An 18278-nucleotide genomic window follows, 5' to 3' on the forward strand; every position below is an offset into this window, starting at 1 on the left:
CACTCTCTCTCTCTCCCTGTCACTCGCTACTGCATAAGTAGAACTTACACTGCATCTGAATAAAGGCAGAAAAGCCTTTGTTATGTTATGCTTTAACTATTAAAAATAGCAGATATACAAGCTCACAGCGCGCTGTGAGCTTGTAGATCTGCTATTTAATGTTTAAATGTTTTGCGCAAGTTTGTATTTATTTAAGTTAATATTTTTGACCCGATTCTATAAAAAAAAAATCTTCTAAATCCTTCTAAGGTTTTTGAAAAACGCATGTTTCTTTTTCAGTGGTTCTCAAACCTTTTCATGTCAATGACCCTTAGAATTAATACTATGTGGCCGCCGATTCCCGTCTCAAAATATTATGTATCAGGGACCCCCAGAAGCAAATATTTGAGTTACAAATGTTCGCTTTAAAAAAATATATATTAAAAAAGCAGATCTACAAGCTTGCAGCGCTTAAGGGAGGGGGCATGGGGACGGTGCTCTCACAGCAGTTGTGTCTGCAGTGGGGAAGTCCCATCATAGAGCCAGGAGAGGAAACAGATCACTTCAAGGTGAACCGCTTGTCTTGTGACCGGAAAGGTCGCCGGGACGACAAGTGAACTTGTAAAGGCCGCGTACTGTAAAAAACTGCTGAGGCTTAATGTATCTATTTTTTTTTTTACATAAAGCACTTTACATTTACAATTACAGGAAATCATGCAAGGCATTCATCGGGAGCAGTTAGGGACTCAGTTAGGGATTCTACAAGCTTGTAGAACGGCAAAGATTGGTGTAGAGCAAGGGTCTTCAACAGGGAGTCCAGGTTCCCTAGGGGGTCTTCAGAGTTACTACACTTTTACAAAACTTTTTTCTCCTTTTTTATATTAACCACTTGAACCCTAGTGTGCATATTCTGAGAACTGTATCCAAAAATACTGTATCCAAAAATAGCTCACAACGCCTTGCACTGCGAGGCGTTGTGAGCTTGTAAATCGGCTATTTTGGGGAAAGAGGTTTAGTGGGCTAAAAGAGCAGACTAAGTACAGAGTGAAAGGTCAAGTTTGACGGTTCATGTGGATAAATATCTGAAAACACAAATTGACATGAATCCAAAATACACTGATGATTGCGCTGTCAAACAATGTATGAAAAGCCGCTTCATCTCTCTCTCAACTAAGGGGTACTTGGCCTGAAAATGTTGAAGACCCTGGTGTAGAGGGGAAAAAAGGAGAGGGTCTACTATACCTGTGGGGGACTCAACAAATCATATAGGGTTTAATTTTAATTTCAGATCCAAATGCTAACTGACCAGTGTGGGCCTCTTTTCCCTTCGCAAGGACAACACACATCTGTGCGTGGAGTGTGTCAGGACATTAATGAACTTGAACTTTGTGTTGTAAGAAGTGCAGAGGAAACAAGAAAGTGAAGAGGAAACAAGGTTCTATAAACTGCGGAGGAGGGTAACGATAAGCCGTGTTTGAAACAGGAAGCTGACAGGACGTTCCAACTGACCTCCGCTGACACGCAAACCTGTCACAACTCTCCCTCTCCCCCTCCTCCTCCTCCAGTCCTTACTGAGGCAGCACACATCTCATTCATGGCATAAGCCAGGGTTTCTCAACCTTTTCGATTGGCTATTTTTGGTGAATGTTCCGCGCAGAATTAGAATTCTCAATTTTTTTTTTTAAAGACGTATTATTTTATTACTATTACTCTGTGATAAAGTTCTCAAATTCTTTCCAAACCCGACCATACCCGACCCGACTTGACGTTTTCGGGGCGGGTAGGGCCTAAAATGTATGTAGTCGGGCTGGCCCAGTTAGGGCCCAGTTAGGCCCTAACAGTTAATTTTAAAGCTGTACTGTGGAAGCTGCTCAACTAGTGGTCAGTAGCGGTATTGCTTTTTTCGGCCGGAGTCGCCGCGGACCACCGCGGCCGTCGCGAGCACCTCCGCCTCGCCGATACGATTCCGTAGAGCCGTCTCCCATCATTTTTAGACCAGGATTGAGGGAGTAGCAAGCAAGATTCCTTCACCAATGTAAACACAGTTGCTGAGGGAAGCTACTTCCTTTAGAGACAGCAAGACTCGCTGTGATTGGCCGGTGGTGTATGATCGGCGCTGTGATTGGCCGGTAGTGTATCATGTGGGAGATGACATCATTTTGCCGGGAAATTCTCCCCCCCTCACAACTCATAGAAAACATATAAAGAGAAGGCTTCAGAAGCTGAAAATAACAGAGTGGGGGTTCTAAAACTTTAGCGATTTAACAGTTAGGACAATTTTAAGATTTGTTTTATAAAAAAAGTTACATGGTATAACTTTAAGGCCCATTGAGAACTCTACCCAGAATAGGAATGCTGAGGTTTAAGTGGAGTATAAAGTAGGCCTACCTATGTTCAATCTGTCCAAATGGAAACAGATATTCTCTCAAAGTTTTCCTCGTGACATAAACTGTGTCTTATAGGGGTAAATAATTACATATTTGACATAAATGTAAGGTGCTGTAAAGTAACAGTGTAATTCATGTTTGCCTTGGATGAAAAAAGTTATTTACAGCGGTGACCTGAGACAAAAATTGTTTGAGAACCACTGTTGTAGGGACCCCCATATAGGTTCAAGGAGTTTTATTGTCATTCCAAAAGGAAGTACAGAACTACATTTGTTACCCAGGGGCTTGTTGTCTTGCTCAAGGACACTTCGATGGGACGGAATCGCACTTGTGACCTTTCATTCACGGGATCGTGCGGGTCACCTTATCACTCCGGACTCTCATTCAGGAAGGAAGGAAGCATATTACACTACATAATGTGGTATTTGATGAATCATTCCCAGGTTTAAATGAGTTTTGAGGGGGACAGTGCCAAGCTTTTGTTTCCCTACATCTGTGGTTCTCAACCTTTTAAGGCTGTGACCCCAAAAAAGGATCATATTTTAATTGGGGAACCCCCACCCTAACGAGCACTAAGAGTTAAGGAATTACATTTTGTACAACACGGTTCTATTGTGAAAATAGCTGATCTACGAGGCGTTGTGGACATGTAGATCGGCTATTTTCACAATTTCTGCCTCTAATATTTGACCAATGTTTAATTTGTAATTTTAGAGGTATTAAAAAGTCCATAAGTTGTCACTTTAGAAATGTGCAGATACGCTCTATACACTTAAACCTTATGTTGGTTTGTTTACTGTTGAGTGAGAAAACAATGTTGCACATTAAGTTCATCATCTGGGGACCCCCCAAAATAATTTGGGGACCCCCCTGGGGGTCCCGACCCACAGGTTGAGAACCACTGCCCTATACATATTAAGAGGAGACAGTATGTTCCTGGATCAAATTTAATCTACAAATCTATTTACGAATATCAGGGTTCCTAATAGCGTATTCTCAAAAATTATAGGACCCTCAAACTGATAGATTTTTATGTATGTTGGCTGTGGACCCCCTTTTGAAAAGATTTTGTGAGAGTGACCCGATGAGAGAAGATTTGTAAAGAAAATAGCTTATCTAATATCTACAAGCTCATGTAGCAGAGCGACTCACTCATGTATCCCTCCCCATGTCCCTTTGGACTAGGTGGTTAAGATATTGGACTTTCATGTGGGAGACCCAGGTTTGAATTCCGGGCACTACATTGGTGCCTTGACCCGGATCTGGTTTCCCCGTGGGAGGAGGTCAATGGCCTCAAAACTCTAATATCTCCCCCGGTCCTTAGGGATGTCCCTTTGGTCTACTGGTTGAGATATTGGACTTCCACCCGGGAGGCCTGGGTTCGAATCCCAGGCGCTGCACTCAATGCGACATACAGTAGGCCTACTGTGAGCTTGTTTGAGCTTGTAGATCGTCTATTTTCGAATAGCCAAAACGTTTTGTAGAGCTGGAAATGCAGTATAACGAGGCTGGTGTTCTCTGCGGCAGAATACTGTGCCCCAGTCTGGAGTAGGAGCCCACATGTGAAGAAGGTTGATGCTGTCATCAATAATGCCCTTCGGATCATAACTGGCTGCCTGAAACCCACCCCTGTGTCCTACCTGCCAGTCCTAGCAGGAATTCCCCCGGCCAGCCTAAGACGAGAGGCCGCTACCCTCACACTCGCAAGGAAAGCCCAAAAACATGACTGGCATATCTTGCATGAAACAACATCAAAGGCAGTGCCCCCAAGCAGACTGAAGTCCCGCCACCCATACAACAGGACAGCTCAAGGGATGCTTGGTTCCATTCCTGAGGACATGTCTGCAAGAGCATGGCTGGCAGCTGCCTGGAAGCGGGAATGGGAGTCGGCTGAGCCCACACGTATGCACCATCACATCCTAGACCCGGGAGATGGAGTCCAAGGAGAACACCTACCACGCCGGCAGTGGACCCTGCTGAACCGCCTTCGCACTGGGGTTGGCCGCTTCAAAACACCCATGAAGAAGTGGGGCCTGGCAGACCTCCTTCAGAGGCCGGCCTCTTCCAAGTGGGACCAGAGACGAGGGCGTGGCTTTCCAACACTGAGCTGGACATATGACGAAGATACACAAAAGAAGAAGAAGGAGGCCTTAGGGAGATAGAATGGTGATTTTGTGCTAATCAGTTTAAAAGCATCAACTTTTGCACAGATGTATCCCAGGGCATGCTCTAATGATTTAGCCAGGGCGCCCAAGTCGGTGACCTTCGGGGTCGCCACAGCGGCCAAATCAAGTTGGGCTCCCATTGACTTTCTATACACTATACTACAGGAGGAAAAATAAATCTGCTTTAAGTAGGATGTGAGGGGTCTAACTAGAGGTTTGTCATGATGCTGAATCCATTGCAAGCATTTGTTTTGCACAAAACAAAACTGTGAAAAGTGGTCATCACTTTTCACAGTTTTGTGGGCGTTTTCTGGGGCGATTTTTAGCCCAAAGAATGTTTTTTGTGCAAAACAAATGCTTGCAATGGATTCAGAATCATGACAAAAAACCCTATTTAGACCCTTCACATCCTACTTAAAGCAGATTTCTATTTCTATTTTCGTCCTGTATAGAAAGTCGATGTGAGCCCAACTTGATTTGGCCGCTGTGGCGACCCCGAAGGTCGCCGACTCGGGCGCCCTAGCTAAATCATTAGAGCATGCCCTGGGATACATCTGTGCAAAATTTGGCACTTTTAGATTGTTTAGCACGAAAAAATCCTAAGGCCCCAGACTATAAGCCATATGACGGCTATACTATGAAAAGGCAAAACGACTATACGCACACTGTACAGTATACGCCCCGTACTTATAGATTATGTTCAGGGCCTTATCATACAGTGCCGGGGAAATGTTCCATTGTAGGACGGGAGGCGTAACTGTAGTGGTTTATAGTTGTACAAAAAAAACGCTGCAACCTGCTCAGACATCCGTCCTCCCTCTGTGTGAAAAAGAAACGCTGCCTCAGGGAAAAGGAAAAAAGAAGAAAACTTCTGTCACCTGCTATCTAGTACAACAAAACCCACCTAATAATCCGAATCCCACAGGAAACAGCATTACACCTTTCATCCCCAATCTCGGGGAGGAGGGGATTTCGGCTTTTCCTTGTCACCGACACAACGGGTGGGGTGGGGGTGGGGGAGGTGTGCGCGACGCGGCGGCTGAGGGTTTTGATCTCGGTGTGCGCCGCTCGAGGGAGAGGCTCGATCGCGAGGCGCGTTTAGCGGCGGACTGAATTGAATCAGCGGGGATTACGGGCACCTGTAAAGACCTGTCAGGTAAGATTCACAGGTCCCTCGCTGATAAGGCTGTGGCACGCGCACAACGGATAATAGATGCCTGGCGCCCCGCCAGCCTGCCAGCCTTGTCAGGAGAAAAACCTCTCTGTCTCTTTCTCTCTCTCTCGTCGCTGTCATGTGAAAACCTTGTACGTCCAAATCTGTTACTTTTCAGGAAATGGAGGAGGAAAAAAAAGGAAACATGATTTCCAATGGATGGATGCAGTTATTATTCAGTGACAAGCTATTGTTACCTAATACTTGCCATTGGTTAAATATTTATAAAACACCATTTCTTCTAAAAACACCCAAAAAAGGCACGGTGGCACAGTCGGTATAGCGCTGTCGCCTCAGCTAGAAGGTCCTGGGTTCGATTACCGCTGGGGACGCTGGGGGTGTGTTCTCTCCTCTGCTTCAGTGGCCATGCACTACTGTAGGTGTGGTTGGCGAAAGGGCCTTTCTGTGTGGAGTTTGCATGTTCTCCCTGTGTCCCCTAGGGTAGGTACCCTCACAAAAAAAGCAGTAATTCTGGTCTTTATACTGCCTCCCCCTGGTCAGCCAGGGAGGGGAAATGAACTGGTGTGGAACTGGTGTGGAAAACCACGTGCTACGTTCCACCGTGGAAGATCCCCCCTGTCAGGTGAAAACAAGCGACTTGGACTCCTCATGCATTGAAGGAAGCACATTAGCGTTGGCAGAGGGAGAGTAGCGCCCAGGAATTACACTTCAAATGGCACTGGGTGAAAAAAATGGATTACAAAAGATTTTTGGAAAACAAAAACTACCCAAAAAATAGCCACTCTACAAGCTCACAAAGTGTCACGTCGTGACATACTCATCACAACGTAGCTCAGTTATTTTTGCTTCTATGACGAAGTAGCATGGCATTCATTCACTGACACACACAAACGGTGAAAAATGAAGATACAAGGTTTCCGCCTGACGATATCCTTGCTGTCTGTCGTTTTCTTTTTTCCCTCCCTCTAGCCTGAGGCTGCAGACACAAGCTACCTTTGATAAGGTAATGGTATCTGTGTTGAAGGTGAAGGCTGGCTGGCTGACTGCATGATTACTGATGCTTCTCTCTCTCTCTCTCTCTCTCTCTCTCTCTCTCTCTCTCTCTCTCTCTCTCTGGATGATGAATGGAAAACCTGGCAAGATGTGAATGTGAATGTGTGTTGTGTGTGTGTTTGTCAAACTGCGCGCACACACACACACACATACATTGCATACAAGCACGTGCACACATACTGTAGACAGCAAAGGGGGCTTGAGCCCCTGCCCTTTTATCCGTCTGTAAAAAGTGCCCTCTCCAGACAATGAATCCAGTTTTTACTATGGTCAAAGAAAGGCAAATGCCCTCTTTCCATGCTATACCTGAAGGCAGCATTCAAGAGAATTGTCTTGTCCAAACTCTCCTGAACTTGAATGCAGCATCTAATGTTGAAAGAATTGCCCTCACTGTGTAGAAATCCATGCTCTATGCCACATCTCCACTATTGACTTGATTAAGCTTAGTTCAGTGTGGTATCAAACACCGAAAATAGCAGACCTCCAAGCTCACTGCGACGCGCTGTGAGCTTGGAGGTCTGCTATTTTTGGTGTTTCCACCAAAAGGCCCTTTTAGAAATTTCAGCCCCTAACATTCTGTGCACACACACACAACAATGTGGTAACAGACACAACAGTGTTGTTTTCATACTGTATATACGGTATAGTATATGGTGTTCTGCTGTGTTTCCTCCAGGAAGTTAATTTCCTACAGGATATCATATGAACCACAGGGAGAATTCACTGTCCCTTATAGCGTCATTATAATACTGGTGTTTTTCTTTTCTCTCTCTCTCTTTTTTTTTACCATTTAAACCCTTTAGTTTTCATGAAATGGACGGAGTTGTAACTGTATTGGATGGATTTTTTCCCATGCACACGCGTGTGCACACGCACACACACACACACACACACACACACACACACACACACACACACACACACACACACACACACACACACACACACACACACACACACACACACACACACACACACACACACACACACACACACACACACACACACACACACACACACACACAATTGCACACACCATGAGGCACTACAGCGGAGTTATAGAAGTGTTAAACACTTCAAATGGCCATAACTAGGTGATAATTGATCTGATCAGTGTAATATATGACTGCAGCCAGACAGACATATATCTAACTATTAATTTACCGAATGTCTGTATGCTGACATCACTGATACTGCAGCATACAGTGTCGCCACCATGGTAACAGCCGCATGCTGAAACAATGCCCAAATTTGGAGATGAGCATGGTGACAACCACCATGGTAACAGCCGCATGCTGAAACGATGCCCACATTTTGAGATGATGTCTGCATGCTGATATCACTGATAATAAACAGTGTCACCACCATGGTAACAGCCGCATGCTGAAACAATGCCTATACATCACAGAAAGGTATTGCACAACTGGACGTCAATGGTGGTCTGGGTTCTCCAACATTACTTCAGAGAGAGAGAGAGAGAGAGAGAGAGAGAGAGAGAGAGAGAGAGAGAGAGAGAGAGAGAGAGAGAGGATCATGGTGTCTCTCTGTGTGGTCTCCATTAACACCATCACCTCATACAGTACTACATACTGTACAGTGTGTGGTACCTCCTCCACATACAGCCAGGACTCCACGAGAAGCCATTAAGCTCTGGTGGGTCTGCTTACTTTAGACATCATCAGGGTCTCACGGCCCACCTCTTAACCCAAGCCCACCTTAATTAAAACCATACAACGTGTTACCTTTTACTACAACAACACTGTTAAACACGCACATACGTGCACACACACACACACACACACACACACACACACACACACACACACACACACACACACACACACACACACACACACACACACACACACACACACACACACACACACACACACACACACACACACACAGTCTCCTGGGCGGTGTTAAGTCACTCTACTGCAGCTCGCAGCACTCTCCCTCTCTCCTGACGCCATGGGTTCTGCACGTGTTGGAAGACATTAAAAGCCTGCGACGGCTGAGCGATCAATGTAATAGATTATGAAAATAAATAATCGATCAACTTCCCCCGATTTCCAGCATGCGCAAGTGCTGACATTTTCACTGCTGAGCTCATATAGGGCCGTTGTGCTTGCTCAGGGGAGAAGTTGAATCTTGACCACCAGGTCAAAATTTGTGTCATATCCTTTGTGAGACATGATCTGTGACACGATCTAAATTACAACCACCCCGATTGTATACGTTATATTGTATCATCATACTCAACAGATGTTCATTTAAAAGTGCTGCTTTAATAATCACGTTTGGAAAGAAAATGATTTTTATTACATTTTATTTTATGTTTTATTCAATGGGAAATATAGCAAAAAACTATAATAGCCAGTCTACAAACTCACAATGCTTTGCTATGTGACATTTTTGCATGACACTGTTGGACGACACTGTTCTCTCTCATGCATTGTGTATCATATGGAGTATGTTAATACCACATTTAGACCCTGGTGTCGGGTGGGACCAAGCCCTCAGAACCACGGTAGAGCATTTGAGCAGCCTTCGCCTGGTGGTCAAACCTGGGATAGCAGTTAAAACGTTACTGCACATGCATATATGCTAATGCTACTGCGTACCCTATTGCGCCTGCTCACGACTTCCGCAAAATTGGCAATGGCATACTTTTTATATACCAATCCTACTACTTCCGGCAGTCTTCCGGGTTCTTCAAACGCCACTGAGTAACTTGAAATGAATAGCTGTGGGTGGGGCAGTCCACCCTATATTATATTATACCTTTATGGTTGACACCTTTTGAATGATAAGCAGTACTGCCTGAAGCTTATACGTGCAACATCTCCCCTGGACAAGCGGGGATTCCTTCTTAGCTGAGCGGTAGATATGTTTGGTGGGTTCAAACCCCAGATGTTAAACTTGTGAGATCGTAGCTTGTAAAAACAGAGGTTCTCCTTCCAAAGTAAGCCGTTTTTGAAAAAGGATTGTTGATGCGAAATGAAAACTCGGTTATGCAGAGGAACATTTTAGTCAATGTATCCATCCATTTCATAACGTTGTATCAAGCGACTCATTCTCACTCTGAACACTCTAGTTTGTTTTTATCATTATAAGCTCTTATAACTTCAAGTTCCAATGAGTGCAACACAATACAAAACAAAGGCGTATTCACTCATACATTCTGAGTAGTTCAGCCCACTTTCCTATGCCTTTTTTTATTTCAGTCAAGAGGAAAACACAGAGAGTTGTCTTTCAACGCTGCATAGTTGAGTGTTCAGTGATTATATTGTGGTGGAGACCCTCCGCCTCTGCTTGCGTGCAGAGATCAGAGATTGCTGACATTAAAGAGAATGGATCGCACGTACAGTAACCACTTTATCCCATATAGCGTCCCTATTCTGGGGCTGAACACTTGAAAATAGACGATCTACAAGCTCAGAACACGCTGCAAAGCGGTGCGTTCTGAGCTAGTATAATCGATTATTTTTGGGAAGGATAGTTAGTGAAGAGTAAAAACAGGAGGGGACTTGCAGTCAATTAAGTATTTATGGTGTGAGATTATCAGAGAGAGAGAGAGAGAGAGCGAGAGAGAGAGAGAGAGAGAGAGAGAGAGAGAGAGAGAAAGAGAGAGAGAGAGAGAAATAAGTACTCTCATTTACGTATTGCTATGTAGAAATATGACTCCACTACATTTAAAGGAACTCTTGGGACCCAAACTTACACAGATATATTATGAATTAATGAATTGCATTACTATTACAGTCAAAGATTCACAGCTCTCCGATTGTCTCACTAATCAGAATCGCTTTGAAGAGAGAAGCCAACCTGCAGCCATGGATTCCATGGAGTCCAGTCCGGTGCAGTCCGGTCCGCTCCAGGCGGGGTTCCGGTCCAGGCCCCTCAGTCAACGTGTCTGCATGTAGGCCACGTCCCCGGTGACAGTGATGTCATCACGATGAGATCATCACCCCGAGCCGAGCCTGCAGGTGGGGAGTAATGGACGAGGGAACGAAAAACCGTTTAGCCTGCAGGTGTTTGGTCTCCAAACAACATGGTGCTCGACTGCTCGTTGCTTCACGAGTCACTGTGGAGACAGTGTTGTTTCACTAACACAGGGGTCTTCAAAGTTTTCAGGCGAAGGACCCCTTAGTTGAGAGAGTCGAGAGATGAAGCAGGGACCCCCACAACCTGTTCATAGATTCAATATAGTTTCATTGTTTGACAGCACAATCATCAGTGTATTTTGGATTCATGTCAATTTGTGTTTTCAGATATTTAACCACATCAACTGTCAAATAAACTTGACCTTTCACTATATATTTCACAAGAGGCACTATGAGTGCCTCTTGTAGCTCCGGTGTGGGCTTGGTGAATGTACTCTTTTTTATTTTTATTTTATTATCTTTGTAATGTGTGTCTCTACCCTGTGGGCCCTGAGCCTGTAATAAAGTTTATATATATGTACTTAGTGTGCTCTTTTTCCCTCTACACCAAAGCTCTTTGCCAAGAATAGCCGATCTACAAGCTCACAACGCCTCGCAGCGCCTACATCTTGATCACATAACACACAAGATAATTTACACCGATTTGCGTTGAATTCTGAACACAATCTGTAGGAGTTCCAAAAACTTTTTTTGAAGAAATTGCACTATGGAAGAAAATGTAATTTTGCACAAACAAGGCCTATAAGTTGCGTCAGGATCCAAGGAATCTAGCAGGGGAAAAAATATGTTGATTGTACAACCTACGCTTGAAGAGTTATAGGCCAAAACATGAAGTGGGCTGATGTAGCGCCACCATGAGAAGACGTGAAATAATTTGGGATGGAGGTTCTTCCTTGGCTTAGTGGGAATATGCGTACAAAGTTTCCCAGCAATCAGGCACTGCATTCAAGCACTCTACTTAATATAACGTATACCGTTGTTTCCTGTTGAGATTGGCACATTTCACCCAGGTTTTTTCATCTCACTCACGTCACTTTGTCTGCTGACCTCACTCAGCAACGAAATAAACAGAAAATAAACAAAAATAAAAATAGAACAATTCACAGGAGGCAAGCAGTGATCACCCCATGATGTGCACTGCAATGTAGTTTCAAATGCATTACATTGCAGGTGCTTTTTGAGAGTGAAAAAATAAGACACATGTGACATGTGTGATATGGGCAGCTTGCCCCAGGAAATGTGCCAAGCTCAATAGGGAACAACGGTATTTACCTTGTTTATTGACTACGGTTCATGCCGTTTACGCCAATTCCACACTTGTTCAGTCGCTTTGGATCGAAGCGTCTGACAAATGTCTAAATTGTAAAATGTCTTCCACTGATCCAAATTAATACGTCAGCTCACTGAGCTCGGCAGCACCAGATCATAGCTGGCGTTGGTTTTAATGTTTACCTGCAGGTCCCCATGCTGCAGTGCAGGGCCGTATATCTGAGCGAGGTAATGCTGTCAGAGCCATGAGAGAATGTGTTTGGTTTGGACGGACAGCGCTCCTGCAGATTGAACACAGAAGGCCCGGAGCTGACACACGGGCTCAGAAACCTTGTATCTCCAGCTCGGAACGTTTGATGTTTTCATTCTCTGGTAAAATGATTCGTCTCATTTGTCGCACAAGTGTGTTGCGCAGTGAAAATAGACGATCTACAAGCTCATAGCATGTCACGCGTCTCGATGCATTGTTAGCTTATAGATCGGATATTTATTTTTCTGCTCTGTAATTATGCTCTGAGATTTTTCCATTTTATTTAAAGTGATCCCTTACTAATACGACAAATATGCCTTAATACATTATAATTGTCCTCTATAACTACAATGTAAAATTAAAAACACCTCAATTATTTTATTTCTTCTAGAAATAGCTAATCTTTCACTCAATAGGGGAAATGACCGTCGCAAGTTGATGATGTCATAAATGTCAAGTGTGATCTATCCCTATGGAATTAATGGCATGCATGTGAAAATAAAAACAAACTTAATACTTCCTATGGTTAATATGAGCATCAAATCAATATTTCAAATGTGTTTGTGTTTTTTTTTTTTGCACATGCATGCCATAAAAATGACACATGACATTTATGACATCATCAACTTGCGACAGGCATTTCCCCTACTGAGTGAAAGATTAGCTATTTCTAGAAGAAATAAAATATTTAAGGTGTTTTTAATTTTACATTGTAGTTATAGAGGACAATTATAATGTTTTAAGACATATTTGTCATATTAGTCAGGGATCACTTTAAAAAATAAACTATTTTTATTGTGTTTTAATGTCCTTTCATAATGTGCCCGCTTAATGCTTTGTGTAAAGCACATTGAACTGCCTTGTTTCTGAAATATGCCATCCAAATCCAAGTGGTTAAGTGCATCTTTGGCCTTTTTCAAAAAAATACTGAACCAATGAAAAGTATAACACGAGCTTACTGTGACTGGATCCGTCTCAACACAGTGTATTGTTCTCATTTTCTCAGTGGTGTAATGTAACTACAATATTTACTCAAGTACTGTATCACATCACAATTTTGAAGTATTTTTTACTTTGCTTGAATATTCCCAATTTCCAATACTTTTACATTTTGGATCCAAATATTGTACCTTTACGCCGCTATATTTATTTGAAAACGTGTAGTTACTATAGTTACTTTGTAGATTTTTATTAATATTACAAAACATACATTAACCACTTCAGCCCTATATATATTATTTTGGTCATTTGAAAATAGCCTATCTATGGCCTATAATTTAAAGAAAACTTGAAACGTGACACTTTGCATAATGAGTACTTTCTACTTTTGGTACTTTTAAGTACATTTGGATGTCAATATTTTTGCACTTTTATTCAAGTACATATATTGCAGTATTGATACTTTTACTTTAAAAACTGCATTTCCTGACAAGTAAAACTATTGAACATACAAGTTCTCCACCCGACAGTGCCGCTATAATGAGTAAAAGAAAAGTGTGTTGCGTGAGTGAACTGTGAGTGAATAAAGCAGGCGTTTTAATGATGTACAGTACAGTTACAGTATGTTGCGCGGGGGTGGGGTGGGAGGGGTGGTTTCTGGTTTTGTCAGTCCAGTGGGACTTCACAGCGAGGGGTAAAGATCACACAGGAAAAGGAGTTACACGCCATAGTGTTGTAATGTTATACCCAACTAATGTACGCTTATTATTGTTGTCATTCACTTTCACACTATTGCAAATAATGGCTTATTTATTTTTCCAGACTGTATTTCAAGTGAAGTGTGTTCCAATGAGTAGGCGTTCCACAGAGATGTATGTAGTAAAAAAAAAGTGGAGTAAAATTAACACCACCATTTGAAGTGGAGAGGAAAAAAAGCTGAAAACAGAGGCAACACAAGAAATAACCCCTCTCTTATTTTGCCACTCAAGGCTCTATCTCCTTCTTGCTGTGTGCTTTGAACAATGTATCCTGTTACTTATTGTTATGTTTTGGAATTGTTCACCTAATATTGCTCATTTACGTTTTAAACCAAATTGAATGTGGCTTAAAACTTAAAGGGCCATTTCACCTCTGGACAACCCGATCCAAAAGGCATCACTAGTACATGCTGAAATACTAAAATATCTCAAAACACAGATTGAAAACAAAAAATAACTCAGGATTGTGTTGATCATGTCCCAAACAATAAAATAAGATCGGGTTGTCCCAGAGGTTTAAGCGAGAGGAGAGGAGAGGAGAGGAGAGGAGAGGAGAGGCAGCCGCGGTGAGAGAGGGATGAATAGCTCCTCACAGTGCAGGTTGACAGCAGGAATACACACGTCTATTTCCTGCGCTGATAATATGCACTATATCAGAATAAAAGACCCCCCTCTGAGCGCTGCTGACAGCCGATAAGGAAGCATCTGCATTTCAAAACCCCTCACCTCTTCACCGTCAATGGAGGACAGCTCCAGCGCTTCATCTCCTCACTGTACCCAAATAAAATGTATACTTCTTATTTCTCACGCACACTGGCACACAAACACGCGCAGGCGCGCGCGCGGCACACACACACACACACACACACACAAGCTGGGAACTGAATATTGTAGCTGGGATCGAACCATTTGGTTCGGCCAGGTTCCATTTATACACCCTCAGAATTCATTCGAAAACGGAGGATTTGGAGGGAGGGAGGGAGGGGGGAGAGAGAGAGAGAGAAAGAAAGAAAAAGTGTTAGTTGAAATACAGTGCTATTTATGAGTTAATTTCATTAAGCGTCAATGTGCTTTAACTTTGGGTGTTTTGTGAAAAGATGTAGGCCAGATGTAGGCCAATTTGACCCTAGGCATTCAACAAACTTTGGACAAAGCCAGATATTGGAGCTTAGCTCCGAGCACCGCTCAAAAGGGTCACCACACTACAAACCTGCATGCCTCTATAGCTCACATAAAACATACTGTAAGAGAAGCTGAAACAACAGAAGCTGACATAATAGGCTATGTCCATATATGGGCATTCCCAGATATGGGCTTTATGTTGATGACATCAGGGATCTCCATATATGGGCATAAAAGGGACAAGGACGGAACTCTGACAAAAAAACTGCCTCCCCCTGGTCAGCCTGGTAGCCTGATAGAGGGGAAAGGAACTGGTTGGAATAATGCGCTCATTCCACACGTTAGGTCCTACCGGGGAAACTCTCCTCTGTCAGGTGATACGAAGCGGCCTGCTCACTCCTCATGCACTGAAGGAAGCATGGGCTCAGTTCGGGGCTCTTTCCACCCGACAGAGGCGATACATTTCAAACACATTTCACCCACAAACAGCTCATTTGCTGGGATGAGTTCAGTTCCAGTTATTAGTCCTCCACAGCAGAATAAGTAACACAGCACTATGTGTGTGTGTGTGTGTGTGTGTGTGTGTGTGTGTGTGTGTGTGTGTGTGTGTGTGTGTGTGTGTGTGTGTGTGTGTGTGTGTGTGTGGCGTTCATCTCCATTTTACTGTACACCCCCAATTCAACACACAATAAGAGAAGTCGCAGGGAAACACACTCGCAGCCAATTGACACAATTAGACGGCCGTCTGCCCGGCGCGTTCTCACCCCTCTCGGATGGCCCTCATTATCACCATGAGGCCCCGTAGGTCCCTTTCCCCCTCCTCTCCCCCAGAACTTCTAATGAGGGCCACGACGTTTCACCAGTACGCTTTTCTCTCTACTTCCACATATGCAACGCACGCACGCACACATGCACTGTATGTTACTATACTTGTGAGGATATTATCATTTTTACGTGTTTGTGTCATCTTTAAAGGAATTATTTGTAACTTTAAGACTATTAATATATATATACATACATACATACATACATACATACATACATACATATATATATATATATACATTTTTAGCAGTCATTTCTTTCATCAGTAACTATGTTATTGTGCTGGGGTGTTTCCTTGCAGAAAGAGACATCCCCTGGCTGTATTTCTGTTCTGTTCCACTCTTTATGTTGACATTAAATGTCAACAGAAACAGTGGAGGGACGTTTTTGTCAGGGGGAGCTCAGCAAGAGCTCTTAATTGCTCCCTTTGAACTTCAAAGGGATTGTGCACTAAGGTAATTGATTGGGCCATAAAAGTGTCGAGTCCTCGTTAGTGATCTCTCTAATCAATAAAAGCATCAAAGACAACTACCTGTTTGATGCCAGGTCATAGAGGGGAGGGGGAGGGGGGAATGTTTTTGTGTACACGCAAGCTTGCATATTTTTTCCTTTAACACTATAGCCTAAAAGGAGTAGTACTCCTTTAAAGGGTGAAAACAGCGGATCTACAAGGCCCGGAAAACATCACCAAATCATTTTAAAAACACCATAACATAAAACACCAGTTTCTCTTTGTGTAGGACGAGGATAAGAACAACAATGTACTTGTAGGGGACATTTGGCCCTCACAAGTATAGTAAAACACACAAACACACACATACACACACACACAACCCCCTCCTCTGTGTCCTCTCGGTTCAAAGTAGAGCCCTGTACTTCAACCTAATTAGGGGCATAGGAGAACGAAACGCCAAGTGATGCGCCGCCGCTGCAGTCAAATGCTTTCTTTTCTTTTCTTTCTTGCTGTGTTGTTGAGTCCAATTTACTCTCCCGTCGCACGACATCGCTGCGCGGCGAAAACAGCCGACGTACAAGCTCACAAGGCGGCGCGAACGCGCCACCTTGTGAGCTTGTACATCGGCTGTTTTCGCCGCGTGACGCCGGCGTACGACGAATCGCAAATCAGGCTCTACGGAGAGTTTAACAGCGTGGAGATGTTTTGAGCGGAGACGAGGGGGTTGGGCGCATATAGGAGCCATTACGTGGAGTCTCTGACAGATATCGAGTTGATGGCTGAGGCGATGTTGCGTTAATGGCGGACGGAGCCAGGGGGGCCATTATTTATGCCGGGGGCCCGGTCAGAAGAAAAGGAGAAACAAGACGTGACGGGAGGTTATGGCTCCGCTGACGGCTTGAAGAGGATCGCTAGACACGTCCTAAACGGACAGAAGACCTTTGTTTGGTGTCCATTATGTTGGGCCAGCTGTAGCTTAGCGGTTAGAGAGAGACGTTCTGGTAATCACAAGGTCGCCGGTTCACCTCTCAGCTTTGCCCATGTTTTGTGAAGTTTGTGTGTATATTTTTTTGCACCATATGTTTAATCATGTACATATTATCCACTGCTATGTGGACCTTTACCGATGTGTTACCACTTGCGCACCTCATGCCGAACCTCATTGTTCGTTTGTTTTCACTCACAAAATAATCCAAATTTTACAGACTGATTCAAGTGAATGTGAGGGAGAATGCCTAAATGCCGAAATATGTACGTTACGTTTAGGGTAAAATAAATAGAAACAATAATGTACAAAATTAACAAGATAATATGAACAAAAGGAGCCAAAAGGCAAACTATTGAAATAGGGTATTATCCGCTGGTCTTATGAAAATAACAGATCTACAAGCTCACAATGCAAGGCACTGTGAGCTTGTTGTCTATTTTCAATGTTTGCCTCTTCCTTAAATTATTTGACAATTTGGCCAATGTTTGACCAGTTCCTATAGTATAGCTTGTTGATTACCCCCTGGGGGTCACAACCCAAAGGTTGAGAACCACTGCCTTTAAGGAACACGTCGCTCCATTTCCAACCTTATTTTCATATAATTGCTCCTCACCATTGCTCATTATAAGATGGCACCATTTATACCCGCACGCTCTGCGTCTGAAGTCGGATGTGGACATGAGCACTCTGTGTGTGTGTGTGTGTGTGTGTGTGTGTGTGTGTGTGTGTGTGTGTGTGTGTGTGTGTGTGTGTGTGTGTGTGTGTGTGTGTGTGTGTGTGCGCGCGCGCTTGTGCGTGCGCGTCAGCGTGTGTGTGTGTGTGTGTGTGTGTGTGTGTGTGTGTGTGTGTGTGTGTGTGTGTGTGTGTGTGTGTGTGTGTGCGTGCACATAGCCAGTCAGCTTGAGCTCAGACAGAGGCATATGAAACAGATGAGTTACACTTAGGGTTGGGTATCGTCAGCGATACTT

Source organism: Nannobrachium achirus (assembly GCF_963921795.1).
Source record: "Nannobrachium achirus genome assembly, chromosome: 24".
NCBI lineage: Eukaryota > Metazoa > Chordata > Actinopteri > Myctophiformes > Myctophidae > Nannobrachium > Nannobrachium achirus.